This window comes from Pyrgilauda ruficollis, unplaced genomic scaffold (assembly GCF_017590135.1).
Source record: "Pyrgilauda ruficollis isolate IOZ18807 unplaced genomic scaffold, ASM1759013v1 scaffold36, whole genome shotgun sequence".
NCBI lineage: Eukaryota > Metazoa > Chordata > Aves > Passeriformes > Passeridae > Pyrgilauda > Pyrgilauda ruficollis.
In genome coordinates, this window is record NW_024525045.1 from 4,854,079 (window position 1) to 4,868,043 (window position 13,965).

At 41.8% G+C, this 13,965-nt stretch overlaps 1 protein-coding gene across 1 annotated transcript in view; it reads left to right on the forward strand.

Moving 5' to 3' along the window:
* Positions 1 to 13,965, forward strand: part of DOCK10 (dedicator of cytokinesis 10) — a 119,451-nt gene that overhangs the window by 16,454 nt on the left and 89,032 nt on the right. The gene's annotated exons all lie outside the window — the stretch shown is intronic.

Here is a 13,965-nt window from a genome sequence, read left to right on the forward strand (position 1 = left end):
ATTATACAATTATTCATCTATACACTGGCATAAGTCAAGATTGTGTTTTTGACTTGCACTCTGTTCAGGTCAGCATTGCTCCCAGACAGAAGTCCTGAGCTGAAGGGAAGCATTCATTCCCTGAAATTTGCTATGAATTTGATGTTTGCATGAGGTTTTTTATTTCTTCTCTAAATCTGAGTGGAAAAAATGCCAGTGTGACAAAGAAAAATAGCAGTCCTTGATCCTTCTTGGTTGGAGCTGGTAGATTGTATTATTTTAGAAAGACAATATGATGAATTATTTGCTACACAGCAAGTATTCAGCCTGTTTTGGGGTGTCTTTTATGTTGGTTGAAGGTACGCACTTTAGGAACTGAATTTTTTTGTCTTTCTATGGCTCCTAGCAAAGCACCATTGAAATGTATTTTCCAATGATCGCATGATGTACTGTAGCAGTGAATTTGTTTTGTTCAATGGTATTTTTTACATATTGCTGTATATCACAACTCAAACTGAAGTAAATGAAGCATGACAGTTAACAGATCTAAAAGGGAAATCAGAAACTCTAGAAGAAATGGAGGAAAAGGGAATTAAAGTTACTAAAGAACTTGTGACCCCCATTGGAAAATCAAATGCTACTGGTTTTGCAAAAAAAGGAATGCATAGTTTTTTTCCTTAACTAGAGCAGAGATATCAAATATCATTATTCTTCCCATCTGGATATTTATACATTTCTGAAAACTGCTGGGAGCAGATGAACATGTCCCACAAAGCAGAGCAGAAGGCAATTAAACACTTAATAGACTACGTAATGAATTGTTTTTTGAAGGGCTTCAGCATCCTTATTTTGACTCCATGACTTGGGAACAGCAGTTCACGAATGTAAACCAAGGCTTGTGGTTTTCCTGAGGCCAAATACCTCTCATCTTGGAATACCTTTGAGCTACGGATAATACTTCTCACCTTATACATTATAGTTCTGAATTTAAAAGCAGCACAGGAGCTTTATTCATATTAACATAACCAATTTTGTAATCAAATTATCTGGCATCTTTAACTGAAGAGATAGAGAAGTCTTGAGGAAAAGTTAGGAAATCTTTTACAGTCGCACTGATGCTAATGAAGTTTGTTTTGTACTTTGCTACAGGGCAAAGCATTATTAGACATTTGAATGGTTTTGTTATTCCCCATTACAAGAGGGATTTGCATCCAAAACAGATCTAAGAAACTGGAGTCTTTATTTGCAGTTGTTTCCTATTATTTTGGTTCATATCTCTGTGTGAATGCTGTGGCTTATTTGTTATTTTAATGCTTCAACTTTTTAATGCCCTGGCGTTGAGAAAATACAGTGATTTTAGAGTTGTTCCTGAAAACCTATCTGCCAGAGATATGGCAATAAATGAGGATTAATAATAATATTAGGAATGAAAATCTTTTGGACAGAAGACACTCAGTGGAGTAAACTGGATGAGGACCAGCTGGAAGCTTGAACCTAAGTTCATCTTTTGTATTATTTTGGAGTAATTCAAGTTCATTAAAGTTTCAGGAAGTGCTAGTGACCCTTATCTCAGTGGAAAAGGCACCCTGGACAGGCTCCTCTGTGCTGTGGGAGGCAGGAAGCTGAGGGAGCCTTGCCAGGGAAGGAAGGATGAACTCTGCTTGTTCTGTGTGACAGCTGAGCTAAGGAGTGGATAAGCAAAGGAGCCTCAGAGGAACTGATACCTGCCCAAAGTTAAGCCAGCAGAGCTGATGATTCCAGCATTAAATTTAACTTCTGGCAAGGAGCTCTGTCTTGGCAGCCGCATTCCCTGTGTTACACGAGAGGCACCAGGGACTCCAGCAGAGATAGCGTGGTGGTTTGAGAGAAAACAAGGGTGATTCCAGCTTGGTTAATGCTGTGCTTCTATATTGGTAGCTACTTGAAATGTCTGCATACCTTGGCAAAGGGTTTCTGTTGTCTTTTTTATTTCCTAGGGCCAGACAGATGCCTTTCAGCACTAAGTAGGAGTGCAGTGAAATCTGTTTTAGGGCGTCACATAGCAGGCTGGTAGCACTGAGTTTAAAGGAGGTGATCTTCTCAAAGGCAAAGCTGAATGACAAAGGTAATGCTGAGGTGGGGGGTTAATTCAAGAGTAGCACCCTGTTTTAAGTTTGGAAGAGGAAAGCAACTGATCAGACGGATGTGGTTTTGTAGTGTTCAGGTCAGACGTGCTGGGCTCAGTGTCTCTGCTCTCCCAGAACGGAAACCTAGCAAATGGAACAGTCCTTGGAACTCCTGCAGAGGTTTGTTACTTTGAATCAAATGTTACTAGTCTTGAGAAATGTGTGGAAGAGTTCCTAGATTTTGGCGAACTCAGAATTATTTGTTGGAAAGGAAAAAAAAATGGTGCTCAGTATAAAGTTGCAGATCTCAAACAGAGTAACTAATTAATTTGAACAAGTTGTGAGAATGATGCTTGTTGTCCAGTTGGCAAAAAATACACAATGAGAAAGCAGAAAAACTATCCCTTTGTCCTAGCTGTGCACACAGATAATAAAAATAAAAACCTAATGCATGCCTCATGAGGGCTGTGTGCACAGGGGAGTGCAGCATTGCTGCTGCAGCAGGATGAATCCTCAGCTGGAACAAAGAAGAAAAGGGTCTGTGTGTGTGCCTGCACATGTGTGGGCACTGAGGGAGTTTGTTCAGTTTTAAAAGACCTTTGTGCCCTGCCAGCCTTCAGACAGCTGAGCACTGGGTGAGTCTCCTACCTTAATTAAGAATAATTTCACTGGCTGTGTCGCTGCTCCTGTTGCCACTGCAGTTCTGAGGCACTGAGTGAGGGCTTCTACATTGCCAAGGTGCTGCTAGGAGTGCCCCTGTGTGGGGTAGTGGGCAAGGGGAGCTGCTGGCATTTCCCATGTGTGGGGCATTTGGGGAGCAGGCTCAGTCTGGCAGCTTTACTTGTCCTGGGGTGGGAGCAGGGCGTGAAGCGAGAAAGTTCTTAGCTGGCAGGTTACAAGCACTTCTAAAACCTGCTTTTTACAAGCCAAAAATGTATTTTGAACATCAGCATATTAATTTCTCTGTTTTCCCCTTTTTTTAACTGTCTGCAAATTTAGGAATTTGCAGGGCTCTTCCTCTTATTGGTGTTTCATGCCCCTTTGAAAGGGGAACTGCTACCTTGGTCCAAAAGCAGCAATGGCCCTGGCAGCACAAATCTGTCACTGCCTGCTCTGTGGTCCAGGTCGGCTGCCGAGGGGCTCTGTAGGAGATGGCTGTGCTGTGAATGACTATTTTATCTTGCAGACACACACACATGAAGTAAAAGTGCAGCTGTTTTGGCTTTCGAATCGGGGAGGATGGGGAGGAGAAAGGATGTAATGGTGTTTGAGACAAACATAGATGTTCACTTGCAGGTTTTTTTCTACAACTTCCTATTTCGATTTGCATTAGAGGTGGGGACTGGGTGTATTTATGGTTTAATGAGACGCTCTTGCCTTAATAGCAGAATGTTGTTCACAGGAAGAAATGAGTTATTGCTGGTTTTCTTCTTCTTTCTGTTCAGTTACTGTGGATACAGCATGTAACTTTTAGACTTACTTCTCCCTTGAACAACATATGCAGCTTCCAGTTGTTGTGCTGAAGCTGCTGGAGGAAGGAGGTTATAGGAGTACAATTTTTAAACAGATATTTGTTGGCTGCTTAATTCCTCTGGACACAATGAGCTTCCGTGGGAGATTCAGAAGGGAGGCCAGTGAACTGCGGAGGAAGAGAAGGACCACTAGGAGAGTGAATCAAGGAGAAATTCAAAGATTAAGCTGTGTGAGTATGCACCCTTCTTCCACCTCTTCTGTGAAATGGCTAAGAAATTGCAGGTCACTCTTAGGACTACACTTTGGAAAGAGTAGGATTTATTGCTTGTTTATGTAGGAGTCACCAAGCCTTATTCAGTCTGCAATTACGGACTGAGCACTGGAGAATGAGACTGAAGCACAGGGAGTTCAGGAGTTTAGAGAACTCAGGCGCATTAGGGAGACTTTTATAGCCTCACATTGCTGATCAGAAACATTCTGAGAGCAGCAGTGTTTGACAGTCTCTCTGGCACCTATAGCAAGTGCCTGGAAGTTCCGTGAAAATTCATAGTGCTACCTCTGGAGTGGAAAGTTCCTCTGTGCCATTTCAGAGTTCGTGATCTGTGATGGGCACCTCTGAAGGCCAGGAAGAGGAGGAAGACAGTGCAGGGAGCCACTGGAGACTGCTCCAGAACCTTTGGTGGAAAGGTGGGGTTAAGTTCTTCCCCATGGGCTGCACAGCACCTTTGCCACTGATGGCTTTGGGACAGGACTGAGCCTCCTGAAACTGCACGGTGGGGCTCTGGGAGGCTCAGATTAACTGCACTGTGCCTAATTGAAACTGCAAACAGCAAGAGGTAGAATGCTTAGAGGCTGCTGTTGAAGAGTGTTAGGCAAGTACTGGTTTTCAGTGTATTCTCTTCACTTTAAAGTCTGGTTTGGCTCATAAAACATTTAATGGCTTCCCCAAGAAGAGACAATGAATCCTTTTCCTCAAGGCAAGAGGTGTTTGGTTTTCTTCCATAGTTTTGTTCATCCAGTTACTCTGTTTGCATGTGTGTGCAGAGGGCTCTTTTGAGGTTTTTCAGCATGTTCAATGTAACAGAAGCAGTGATAATACAACCAAGAAGAGTATTCTCATTTTCTTTTTTAAATAGGAAGGAAAACAACTTTTCAGTTGTAACACTTGGTCACCAGTTAAAATAGTTTGTGGTTCATCTAGTAGTGTTTGGGTTTTGCTTGTGACTAGCTGCCTTTTTGGATAGGTACTTTACATGGAAGTGGCTCTTTTTGACAAGGCTACTTTATGATATAGTTTCTGCTGCTCTGAGCTATTGGCATGCAGTCAAAGATGACATGTTTGAGCTTCATGGTCAGGGGTCCCAGGAATCAGCTGCTGGTGCTGCTGAAAGCATCTAACCCTGGTAGTTCACAGGGCTTTGGTAGGAGGTAGGCACTGCTTACTTGACTTACCCTCTTAAATCCTGGTGAGGAGGCATTTTTGTCATTATTGTGCAAATCCTGACTGTACTTTACTAAGGCTCACCAGAAGTGGGTACAGCCCTACAGGAAAGGATGGCTGGAAATAAAGTCCAAATGGTAACAATAAGCCAGCAGCCTGCCTGCAGGTAAAGAGGAATATATTTGTTCCCTTTTGCGTGTATCCTCAGATAACAGAAACTGAGCGTTCAATTTAGTGGTGCTAAATAGAGATATCAACAATGAATTATAGTTTGACCTAAAACATAGAGCACTTGTAACCCTGGGCCTGTTGCCTGTAATTGAAAATAGGAAACAAACCTGTTTCATCAGAGGCTTGTGTGTCACGCTGCACTTCCCCTGACGTGGGTGGCTCCTTTATGTCACCTACACAGCTCAGCTTTGCAGGGGAATCTGTGCTGATTTCTGTTCTTTAAAACATAAGATAGACTAAGATGGGTCACTGTGTCATATTATTCTGTAGATGTATTTCTCAGTAGTTTGTTTAGCCCTTAGGAAATGTGGGCATTCTTGGCTTTACGTTTGTGCCTTGCAATCTGCCCAATATTTCATAATTGGAGCATGTTAAATCTTTGGCCTACAGGCACTTTTTGGTATCAACCAGCAGCCAATCTCTCCTTCATGCATCAGTCCTCTGCACCTCCACACAGATTTCAAAGTGATGCCAGCTCCCACTGCAGCTTTAAAGGATTTTGTATATGGGGATCTTACTCAAAGAGTGCATTTCTTCAGATACTATTCTTAGACCGGTGTTTTCTGTAGATGGACTCGCATTATTTGCTGGAAGCTCCTTTTTTTGTAAGACTAATTATTACCTGATTAGCTTTAATTGTTAATAGGTTGATGATTGAGTTCAGTGTGGTTGACCAGATTTCCTCTCGTTTACATCCTGTGTGTGTAAATGCATTGATAGCCAGATAATTGACTGGGAGGGGAGTTGATGTCAAGGAAATAGTTACAAGTCTAACGTCATTGTGAGAGCTGTTTGTAGTGGTCATGTACACATGATGTTAATTTTACAGAAAAAGCCTCTGTGGAAATACTTAAAATCATTTACTCAGATATGTAGCATGAGAAATACCGATCGCTTGTGAAGAAATGAGTAACCATAGTGCAAGCAGAGAAAGAGGTATATTCATTGAGTAAAATGAAGCAGAACACCATGCATGAGATTTGCCCTATGGGACAGTGACTTATTACTAAGTACTCTTGAAGTTAAATGATATCTTTGAAAAGTTTATTTAGAGCCAGTGCAAACATTTTTGTTAGCTGTTTTTGCTTTAGGAGCTTCTGAAGTGCTTGAGCTGTTTTCAGAAGAGTTGTTTGCTTAGTTGACATGTCTAGGTTTTCATACATCTAAATTTTGGTTTTAATGGAAAATGAACAATGGATGTTTGCCTTTGCACTGCGTTGCAACTTCATCAGGCATGCAACAGTGATCAAAGTCTTTAGCATCAGAGTGTGATTTAATGAACAGACATTAGAGCTTTCCCTTCAGTCCTTGAAAAACAAACTCTTCTATGTATTCTAAAACCAAAGTCTGCTAAAAAGAAATCTTAAGTTTCAAAGTAAATAAAACTGTTTTGAAGACAATCCCGTGCTGTGCACGGTGTTATGTAAAATCTACTCCATTTTAGCAGCAGGTTTGTGCTGGATGAAGCTGGTGGAGGGGTGGGTGGGGTATGAATGCCTGGCACATGCTTCTTTTTGTACTTCCCCTGAACCTGTACACAGGTAACCATGGATAGATCTCTCTGTCTCACTAATTCATCCAGTTTCCACAAACAGAGGGGACCAGTTTGCCTGTTGCTCTGTCCACTTCTATGACTGATGTGTAGATGCTATAGGTGTCAGAGCTGGGCTTCTGCCTCTGCTAGGAGTGCTGCTTAAGGGCAAAAATTGGGAGTAGCTTTTCTTTAAAAGTAAATTTTCCTGAGCCTACAAAGACTGTCTGTGTGAAGTTATACACATATGTGTGTGTGCACATGCTCCAACAGACTCAGAAGTGCTGTTTACATAAACTTTATTCTGGAAGCTGACAAGTTTTGGTCAAATCCACTGTGTGCAGCTTGTAGGCTGGTTTTGTTAATGTTTCTTCTTGAGGCTATGGTCTGCCTGCCTGAGACTCTGCTGGAGGAAGCAGACATGAAGCAGAGCATATCCCCAGCAGAGCTGAACTAGACTCACTTCAGCATCCCCTTTGTGGTGCACAGGGCAGGACAATGCCCTTTTCCTTCCCAGAGCTGAAGTAATCACTAACGAGGAAGTGCCTGAGCAGAACACTCCAGCTCTGTTGGCAGCTCCACTCTGCTCCCCACAGTTCCCATCCCTTCTGCCCAGGGGAAGAATCCACCACATCCTACCTGTCTCTTCAGATGCCTGCATGAAGAGCAGTGAATTACGTCTTTGGCTTTTGCTTGCTTTCTTCATGAATAGATTCTGTGTGGTAGATTCAAAGAAAGCCTTTTGTTGCTAAAATGGCACTTTTTTTCCCCAGGTTTAGGTCAGGTAAGGGGAGACAAAGTGGCTGAGTGTTGCTAGGTTAGAGGTCTATGTAAATTATTTTTAAAAAAACCTTACGATGCTTTACAAAACTTTCTTGTTTTTCCCCTGAGGTGACCTATGGGCAAATATTTAGTCTAGGCTTTAGAAGTCTTCACTATTTAGAAGCTGTTATTCTTGACATTTTGAGAAGCCAACCAGTTAAACCCAAATTTAAAACTTAGTACCTTCTAGTCAGTGGCTGATTTTAGTAGTTTTATGATTAAATGAAAATTTTTAATCTCCTTCCTAAGGAGAGTTTCAAGATGCTGCATAAGCAGAAAAAATGATTAAGTTGTTGCCATGTTATCCTGAATGATTTTTCACAGATTGTACTGATAATTTTATCAACTCTCTAAAAGGACAAGTGCTAGTCCATGAAGATGGCATTCCAGAGTGACAAGGCTGCAATGCCAGGTGCACAGTCATGGTTGGGAAGCAGAATTCAGGAAATGCATATGACTAAGTCAAACATAGCACAAAGCATCTCCTCTCACCCCACATCTGGATGCTTTGCTGAACCAACAGTCCTGTGTGGCTTCCACAGTTTAACCATGAGGGAGCTTTCAAAATTCGTAATGAAAGGAGGATAAGTTCTGTCTTGAGAAACAAGAGGTGCTAGGAGGAGTGGGTCACGCCCAGTCGCCTGAGAACAGCTCTCTGTGGGTTGAGCAGCCTGAGCCCTGGGCGCTCGTCGCTCACCGTGCTGGAGCTCCGTGTGCCACTGAAGGCTCCAGGGCTCCAGCTGGACCATCAGTTGACATGAAAGTTTTGAGTTAGCTCATCCACATGAGAGGTGTTTCTATTTTTCAAGACATGCTGAATTCTCTTACAGTAATTTTCAAAGCTGGAACATAATACAAAGTAGACTTACAGAGATTGTGATCCATAAAACAATGGCAGTATAAGCAATTAGGATTCATCCTATCCCAGCTGTATTTGTACAAAGTAAGTCTCATTTAGTGAAGCAGGTCACTTACTGGTATCAATCAAAATTTTCTTTGAATAAAGAGGCTTTAAAGATTGAAAATTACTTTTCACTTTTGTTATTCCCAGAAGGGTCTGCAACAGGTTTCCTTTCTTTTGCTCTGCTTGAGCTGATGAGTACTATTGCATTTTGGCAAGTACTTTCTGAAGCTCTACGAACTGGGGGTTGGATTCTTCATAATTCTTTGTGATTTTCTCTGTAGCAGAATTGTGTGGGAACTGGAAATCCCCTTAATGAAATTTATTGGCACGTTGGCTTCAGTGCTGACACTGAAGAGTATATTAGTTGTGCTGTGCAGTCCTGACTGGATTCTTTCCAAGCGCAATTCTCCAAGGTTTACTGAAAGTCATGACAAATTACACATTTTGGACCTGACAAGTGAATGTATTTTAAGGTGGGAGGGGATGTGTCAAAGAAAATTTTCTTTGTACCACTAATTTTAATAAATTTGTTGACTGTGGATCACATACTGAGCCAAAGGAAGCCTTTGTAACGTGGCCAGAGAGTTTGTTGACTGTAAATAGATGCAGAACAGGCCAAGCAGTCATAAAGAAGAGGAGATCTGAACCAAAAGGAGAGACCGTCTGCCTGCTGGTTCTGGCTGTGCCTCCCCATCCATACCCCAGATACCTTTTGAGACCTGTCCTGTGCTTGAAATGCAAAACTTATTTTCCTTAAAGGAAATCTCCTACCTGATGCAGAGTGTGTTGTGAGCAGAGGGAGGGCAGGCCTGGGGGGTGAAGCATTTTGAGTGGGTGATTCCTGTCGCTCCCAGCTCAGCTGCTGGAGGCTGTTGGGGACCCCTTAATCCCAGAGTGGCTGTGCTGTCTGTGCCCCTGGATACAAGTGCTGCCAGGACTCCCTGCCAGGAGTGCATGGGCTCTTGGCCGCTCACCTGTGATCTGGTGGGAGAAAAGGTGCACCCAGTAGAGATATCCTTCCCATGGAATTCACCCCAGGCACCAACTGCTCTGCTGCCCTGTGAATAGGGACATACATTGGTCCTACAGAAATGCAAAAGTTTTGGCGACGCCGTGAAACCCAAATTGTTTCATAGCCTCAGCTCTTTGAGTGTTCAGATAGCACATCTCAGAACTGCTGGGCATGCTGGATCTCTGACATATGTGAGACAGGGTTAAATTCAGCCTGTATTCCACATTTTCTCCAAAAGTCATGCAGTTTTGGCTGTTCTTTAGCTTCTGTTTGGACAGACTTGGCAGAGGAATATTCAATTGAAGTTGGCCTGCCCTGGTGGAATATAATTAGCTACATATATTGACCATATGAAAACATAGAAAGATGTGTTATATCAGAGACACAGTGTTTAACTGGGGAAAGGAAAAGAAGAGCGAAGGAGTGTGAGAAGCATTTCATGTTGGTGTCATCCTAGAAAGCAGTTTAATTTGCTCTTGTGGGTTTTGGTGGGATTGGGTTTGGTTCATAATATCATTAAGAAGTCTAAAAAAATGAAGGAGGGTGATGCTGTTGTTTTAGTAAGTGGCCTTTTCTCTTTTAAGTGCCTGTTTCAGTATTTCAAATGTATATTAGAATGAATTGTCATTTTTGACAAGCCATGGCTTAGATCAAATATAAAATCTGAGTCATGCTTGATCTTTACCAATCTGGCCATCACAATAGTTTTGATTCTCTTTATGAGCATGGATCCTCCTGTCACAGAGATAGGGTTAGGGTAACTGAAGTCCAGGTAAACTGAATTTCATCAACTTCTTTCTGTTTATCTGTTTCCTTGTTGTTGTTTTGTTTGGTTTTTTTTTTCTTCCTGGTGCATGGAAGAGAAGGAATTAATTTCAACATCTCTATTAAATTCAATAAATATTCATGATTTGGTGTCAGAATAATAGGACATTAAAGCATAGAAATCATAGCAGTTAGTCTAGCTTATTTTTAGAATGGGGAAGTTCTTGGGATGACTGTTCAGAGACTATTGGTCTCTGTTACATCGTTTCCTCCTTCAGAGAGTGTTCACAGAAACGCAGCTTTAGGAGGATGAGATATAATTATGAAGAAAAGACGGGTGCACACCAGTGCACAATGTCTGTGCATCTGGATGCAAGTCAAGTACCATATTTGATTCTGTAATATCATTTATGTGGATATTTTGGGTAATTACTACTGGGAAATATAATCCTTTCTTACCTAGACCAGAAGATGATGGCAATGAAGCCATATATCACTGGTGGAATCTGGCTGGTTTCACTCCATCAAACTGTATTGTCCTCTTATGGTGTTGGCTCAGATTTAACATCTCTCCAGTGTTCCAAAAGAGTGTGGAAGAGCTGGCTCAACAGCATACAAAGCTGCACTACACTGTCAGGGTGTGAAGTAAATGGTACTGCTGAGATGTTGTAGCAGGTGAGGAGTCAGAGAGTGCCTTTTTACTAGATGTATTCACAACCATTTCAGCACAACTAAATTCATTACTCACTTGAGATGGAGAATATAAAAAGCATTACAGAAATCCAAGCCAGCATAATTCGATTTTGGCACGGATTGCCAGGTTGGCTGGTTTCCAAAAAGAACAGACAAGTTAAATTGAGAAGAGGCAGTACTGTGGTTATTAAATTAGCTTTAAATCAGCCCCACTCATTTACAGATCTCTGCTAGTGCTTGCAGGGAGGAATTTGCTAATCCCAACATCACTGCTTCTGTCTGCTTGGGAGAAAAAAGCCGAGCAGCCACCCCACACACCCGCAGAGATAAGCTGCTAACTAACCAGCTGCCACTTCCCATCACAGCTGCAACACGAGCATTGCACTGCTGAGCCTTGCCAAGTCTAAAATATTGGCTCTGCAAAGGATGGAGTCAGTGTCCACAGAGCAGAGTCTTATGGTCTGTAAGAACATGCAGAATTGATGAGGAGAGGCATCACGTTTATTATACTATCATGCTTGATGCTGGCAGGGAATGGACTAAATTATCTCTGCAGCCAGTGTATTGACAAGCATGGGCTATTACTTGCATCTATGATTTATGGGAGCTGGCATAATACAGTATTGGATTTTACACAGGATTTTGCTGTACTGACATGGAAGGAAGAATGTAATTTTATTGCATCAGTAGGAAAACATCAGCATAAATATTGAAGTGCTTCAGTGAAAAGTTTTGCTGTAGGTTTGATAATGTCATATCTACTTCTGTGTAATGTTTCTCCAAAGACTTCTCTGTTAACATCTGTTAAAATGCTTCCATCAGATCATGCCCTTTGCAGCACTGAGAGCAGGAGAATTAGTGCTGTGGGAACAGTGATGTTCATGTGCTTGCTGTGTTCCTCTGCTCCGGGGTTTTCTTGAGCTGTATTTTTGTCTCATGTAAATGACCTTGCAGCTGCCAAGGAGAAGTTTTCCCTTTTCCCCTGGAGTGTTAGAGCAGCTTTCAGCAATGGCTTTGTGAGCATTGCTGGTTTCTGAAGAGCAAAGAGAGGGCAGTGTGTCACAGCTTACCCTGCCTCCACTTGCACCCCAGCATCTGCAGAATATTAACTTTGAAGGGGATGTAGCTGTGTTCACCCCAACCTTACCGGGATTTCCAGGGGGAAGAAGGAATACCTCTTCCTTCTGCCAGCCCCAGCAAAAAAGGGTGGTTTCCAGAGGCGTAGAAAACCTGCAAATGCGACACATTTTTATGGGATTTCCCCATATTTGAGGAGAAGTCCCAAGATTTGTGGGGTTTCCCGGCTCTTCCCTAGTGTACAACTTCAATAGGAAGGTGACTACTTACGTCATTTGTTTGCTTAAAGTTTTTTTAGGAGATTCTGAAAACTGACATTCATGATGTTTCCAAGGAGCATCTGACCAAGATTAAGATTGTGTTGACACATCTTGTTTTGGAGAGCAGACATTTTATGATTTCAGTGGCATATCTGTCTTACTAAGAGTTGAGATTGTTGCAGAAGCATTAGCCTGACAGTGTCAGCTCTGGGAAGGGAGGGCTATCAGTATAGTCAATGTCACAAATTTTCTATAGAAAATGCTCATGTTTTAGTGAAACCACTACATAGGAAAAATGCCTGTGTGAAGCACTGGTGCCCCATAAATGTCAGTGCAGATATTTCTTTGAGTTTTCTGGTAAATGGTTGCTATAAGGTTTCCTGCTGAAGGTAACAGTTTGCTTTCTGCTGAACTTGAACTGAGTGAACTTTGTTCAGGCCTAATCATTACCAAAATCAGTGGTACAGCATAGATGGTACACTCACTGTGCACTGGTGTCTTCTCTTCATGGTTCCAACTCCTTGAAATCTATGTTTATAAAGTGATATTTAATAAATAGATGTAATGACAGATTTAATGACAGAAAAAGATACTGCAGTGACTTACCAGAGTTTGGAAGGGAATGAGAGCAAGCTGAGTGTGGTGACGTGGCCAAGTGACCCCATTAAGTTCCTGTGGGGAGCCACTGTCAGCAGAAGACAGAGAGACCTCCCTTAGGGAAATGGCTGATACTGAGCCCAAGAGCTCCTTGAGCAGGACTGGATATTTGTGTGTCAGCTGGGGCAGGCCAGGGCTAAGTACTGCTTGGGACGGCTTAAGGTGATGCGGCTGGGTTATTATGAAGTCTTATGTCCTGGTAGGGCTCCTTGTCTTAACTGGACATTACAAAACCAGAATCCAGCCCTGTCACAGAATCTAAATCAAACATTAAAGTGGTTTTCTTCAATTGGTTACTGTTACATTTTTATCTTGCCTGTCTTTTATAATTGTTTAATGTCTCAGCATCAGTAGATAGTGCTTTTGGCCTGTGAATGCTAAATAGTAATGATTTTTAGAAGTTTATTGCTCTTAAGTGTGCAAATGGAAGTGTGAGAGTTAGTAGATCAAGAAGAGAGGTAATAGGTTGAACTGCTGAAGGAGCAGTTCTTTTTTTTTATTGCCTTGCCAGACTTTGATGGAGCTTTGATGCTTCAAGCAAGGAGTTGGAGTAGATGACCTGCAGAGGTCCTGAGTTGTTTTGTGATTCTTGCAGCAGCTGTTCAGCAATTGAATAACTTTCCTAGAACTTGTGTATTCCTGTGTTTCAGTCTAATTTGTGTGGCTGTGTTGCTGATACTTAATCTATTCATAGATGCATTTGATGCCAAGAGGAGTCTTGGACTCGGTATAGAAGGGAAATAATGTTCATAAAAGATCTTGAGATTACTGTGGTTACAGAATAAACAAGAACTTTCTAGGACAAAGTCAAAAGAGAGGGGCTATTACATTTGAATCATTATATTCATAATGGACCATACATGAATGAGATAGGAAAAATCATATAAGATGGAAAATCTCATTGGAGAAATTTGTTTTATGGAGATGTCAAAGCTTTCTTTTTCAATACACCTTGGTTTTGATGTAGGGAAGACAGAGGAAAATTTTATATAATTTTGAATAGCCCAATGAAAGA